The sequence below is a fragment of the Trachemys scripta genome, chromosome 5 (assembly GCF_013100865.1).
Source record: "Trachemys scripta elegans isolate TJP31775 chromosome 5, CAS_Tse_1.0, whole genome shotgun sequence".
Taxonomy (NCBI): domain Eukaryota; kingdom Metazoa; phylum Chordata; order Testudines; family Emydidae; genus Trachemys; species Trachemys scripta.
In genome coordinates this window covers 78,899,506-78,904,409 of record NC_048302.1, presented here as the reverse complement: position 1 = coordinate 78,904,409, position 4,904 = coordinate 78,899,506, and positions in this window count along the sequence as shown.

Here is a 4,904-nt window from a genome sequence, read left to right as displayed (position 1 = left end):
TGCAAACTATAGATCTGTTTGCAACTCAAGTACTACTAAATATCAGGTAGCCATAATAGGACAACTGCCTCACTTAAATGTGTCTAGGAGGCTGCAACTCTTCATCTTAAAGGCAAACCTTTGCAATGGTCACCTAACGTTCAGGCTAGACTGACATGAACTCTGAAGGAGCTATAACTTGACAATGTAGAAACTGAAGCTGGTACAGAATGCAGTGGTCAGCAGGGTAAATGAAGTGTCATGCCATGAACAAGAAGATCTCTGTGCTCCAGGACCCACCCTGGCTGTCAGAGTTGATGGGTGGATTTCAAGGTGCACAGGGACTTCTTTTGACCTATAAAACCCTATTAAGAGGATCTACCTGCCCGAGAACATCTCTAGCCACATGGCATGCCACTAGAGTGGAGAATGCCATCTTGAGTGCCTTGGCTTCACTGGCATAAAGAATGGGCTGGTGGCAGAGCATTTTATGGGGCAGTCACAGCCTTGGAATGTGAGTTCCTTTCCTGGTCCAAAATATCCTAAAATCTTCCACAGTGGAAAGCTCATCCAATTTGAAAATTGGAAGAAGGGTGGGGAATTATTGGAGGAAGGTGCTGCTGGTCTGTTGCTTTAAGTCCTTGTACTGTGTTGCTGGTGAGATTATATTTATGCTGGGATGTTATTGATCATGATCAAGAGTGCAGAGAGCATATGGATATGTACCTTTCTTGGCACTTATGCGATAAATATTAAAATGTTCAGCCATACTACTTGGTTCTGGACACTGATTTAAACCAAGTGAGGACTCCTTTGTATCAAGTTAAATCAGTCATCACTTTGCCTAACAATGGTAGTCCTCAAGACTGGTTTTTAAGGGTATGGCCTATAGTGTAATTAGAGAACCACTGCTGACCAATGCCAGCTTCTTCAGGCTTAAGATCAGGGGCTGTTCAACTGTGGTGTAGAGGTTCCAGCTTCAGCTGGAGCCTAAGCTCTAGGATCCTCCCTTCACCCTGGAGCCTGGGCTCCAGCCTGATCCCAAACACTTACATTGCAATCAAACAGTACCTTAACTAAATCCAGAATCCGCTGCCCTGGGCCAGCTGCAGGTTTTGTAATTCTAGGTTAGATATACCCTAGATTACCTCTCACTTTGGTTCCTGGATGGATGTACTGAGTTGCGTAACTAATGATACTCATCTTCTGTCTACACTGCAGAACAGTGCAAACTAAGTGTTGGGTTAAAACAGCAGTGGAAACATGGCCACTGTACCAGCTACTGCCTCAACAGCCATCCTAGGGTTGAATTTAAGTTTGAATTTGAGCTACCAGGAAGTGTGGGGTTGAAGATGAACTGAAAGCACTGCTATCTTAATTCATGTTCGCTAACTTGAGTTAACACTTCGTGTGTGTGTGCAGTTATATCCTAAATCTCAGTCCTGTTGTGGTAGTGCACTTCTGTAATAGAAACAGCCTAATAACTAAGTGCCTTTTGAGAGGTGGGGAGTCCTGCTTAGCCACAGGGACAAATGTTTCAAGTGTATTCTACATTCACTTTGTTTATTTTAGGGCTGTCTATTTAATCGCTGTTAGCTTACAGGATTGACTCAAATTAATCGCGACTAATCTCTGTTCTAATCGCATTGTTAATCAATAGAATACCAATTGACACGAAATATTTTTGGAAGGTTTTTCAATTCATCTCATACAAGTACTGTAGTGCAGTCTCTTGAAAGTGCAACTTAAAAATCTAAATTTCTTTTGTTACATAACTGCACTCAAAATAAAACAATGCAAAATTTTAGAGCCTACAAGTCAACTCAGTCCTAATTCTTGTTCAGCCACTAGCTAAGGCAGACACGTTTGTTTACATTTAGAAGATAATACTGCCTACTTATTTACAATGTCACCAGAAAGTGAGAACAGGCATTTGCATGAGAATTTTGTATCCAGCATTGCAAGGTATTTACATGCCAGATATTCTAAACATTCAGATACATGCTTCGGCCTCCGTTCCAGAGGACATGCTTCCATGCTGATGATGCTCATTTAAAAAAAATATGCATTTAAATAAACTGAGCTCCTTGTGGGAGAATTGTCTCCATCTCTATTTTACCCACATTCTGCCATATATTCCATGTTATAGTAATATCAGATGATTACTCCGCACATCTTCACTTTAAGAACACTTTTTTGCTGCAGATTTGGCTAAACTCAAAGGTACCAATGTGAAATTTCTAAAGATAGCTATGGCACTTGACCCAAGGTTTAAGAATCTGAAGTGCCTTTCAAAATCTGAGAGGGACGAGGTGTAGAGCATGCTTTCAGAAGTCTTAATAGAGCAACACACCGATGTGGAAACTACAGAACCCGAACCACCAAAAAAGAAAATCAACCTTCTGCTAGTGGCATTTGACTCAGATGATGAAAATGAACATGTCGCTCAGCACTGCTTTGGATTGTTATCGAGCAGAGCCCTTTATAAGCATGGACACGTCCTCTGGAATAGTGGCTGAAGCATGAAGGGACATATGAATCTTTAGTGCATCTGGCATGTAAATATGTTGCGACGCCAGCTACAACAGTGCCATCAGAACACCAGTTCTCACTTTCAGGTGACATTGTGATCAAGAAGCAGGCACCATGATCTCCTTCAAATGTAAACCAACTTGTTTGGCTGAGTGACTGAACAAGAAATCAGGACTGAGTAGACTTGTAGATTCTAAGTCTTTTTGTTTTGTTTTTAAATGCAGTTATTTTTTAAACATGAACTTACAAATGCAGAATAACTTTCATAATAGAGATTGCACTACACTACTTGTATTAAGTGAATTGAAAAATACAAATATTTGCACTGTAAAAAATTTTAATAAATAACAATACACTGTGTATAAATTGAAATCGACATATTTGAAAATGTCGAAAACATCCAAAAATTTAAATAGCTGGTATTTTAAATAAATAGCTACTACTATTTAACAATGCAATGAATTACATGACACCAGTTTTTTGGAATCATGTGCCTAAAACTGCATTCACCTGTTTAATCACTTTCTTCCCTACATCTCCTTTTGTGCATCACTAACATTTATTAACCAAGCTTGAATTAGACTAAATTTTGCCTTCCTTTAGACGTGTTATCTTATGGAGAGATAAAGGACATGCAGAGATGTGACTAAAAGTAGTAAGCTTTTCCCAATGTTAGAGTAAATATACTCTGCCTTCCCCAAGTAAGAGAAACCCATCCATCATGATGTAAAGGTCTGCGATAGCCACTTTATGACTCACTGTCTGACGTTTCTTAACGTCAGAATGTTCATCTCAGGAAAAAGTAATAGGGTGGTGTAGACAGTCTATTGCACCCCCATTCACCTAGCAGTGATGTATTATCCCTACCTACTGCCTATCCAATCAGTGTAAGTGGATACAAGTGCTGTACTCTAAGATCTTTAAGGTATCACTGCCTTTAGTTTATTTGCAATGAAACTAGAGCAGGAGAATTAGTATAGTCCAATTATATGTAAGTCTTTTTACTAATTGAAGCATAGATTCTGAAAAATCTGTCAGAATGGAAGCATGGTACTCTTTGCCTATCATTGATAGGGGTGAGTAGTAGCCCTACAGCTCAAGATAGGGCTGGGGGAGGAAGGGTAAATTACTTCACATTTTACATCACAGCTGCATGTGGCTGCAAGATTTGTATAGATCTTCACTTACCTATTCAAGACTAAACTTGAATTATGGCAGAATGGAGATGAAGTTGCTCCCCACGTGTGTGGGTTGTTTTTTGTTTTTTTTTTAACTCCTTGTCCTTTAGAAAAGGGCAGCCAGTTGTCCTCTGCTACATTAGGCATAGGCAGTAGTCTAGTATTGTTTGAATTGACTGGGAAGCCTTAATCACAGGGTTCAGAGTAGCAGCCGTGTTAGTCTGTATCCGCAAAAAGAAGAACAGGAGTACTTGTGGCACCTCTAAGGTGCCACAAGTACTCCTGTTCTTCTTAATCACAGGGGGAAGCATTCAAAAACTGTTGTGACTTACCAGCAGAGGGAGATGTTTAAGTAAAATCTGCTTATAGAAACTAATATTTCAAAACTATTGCCTGTTTAAATAATTTAGAAGTGATATACTTAAGACAGAGTCCTGTGCCACATTATAGACTTATGCAACATTCGATGAAGTGAGTATTCACTCACAGAAGCTCATGCTCCAATACAGCTGTTAGTCTATAAGGTGCCATAGGACTCTTTGTTGCTTTTACAGATCCAGACTAACAGGGCTACCCCTCTGATACTTAAGACAGTGAACAACTGCTATTAATTTTGAAAATTAATCTCTAAATTACATTCTAAAACTCAGACAGGGCCTACAAGCTGAGCTACACATTTATCCTTTTGCTAGTAGCCGCCTGGATTACGTTTGGGAGAACAGTTGAGTTCAGAGCTTGTGCCAGGGGGATGATTTACAGCGTTAGACATCTAACTCCCATCAGCTTTTTTTTCAAGGGATGAGAGCTTTATGGCCTGAGCCGGTGGCTTTTTCCTTAGAGGCATAAGGGCTGTCCTCCCTCGCCAAGTGTAGCCCCCCAGCTCCGGAGGAGGGGGACTTGGCCCCAAGTCTTTCCGGTACCCTGTACCCACTACAAGTCTCTCGGCAGTACTGCGCACGGGTAGGTACCATCCTACTTGCACCCCAGCCCAGGGAAAGTGAATGAGGGTGGGGGGAGAAATGGAGGGAGCAAGGCGGAGTCTCGGAGCCGGGCCGGGCCGGGCAAGGGTATTTTGGTTAGACTAGTCAGGAAACGCTGCCCAAACGAGGGGGGCATTTCACTCGCACAGCTACCGGAAGCTCTAGCCAGCGGCGGCTCTATAGGGGTTAACGGGTCCCCCTCTGTGGGGCGGGGCTGTGAGTCGCCCCGCCCCGG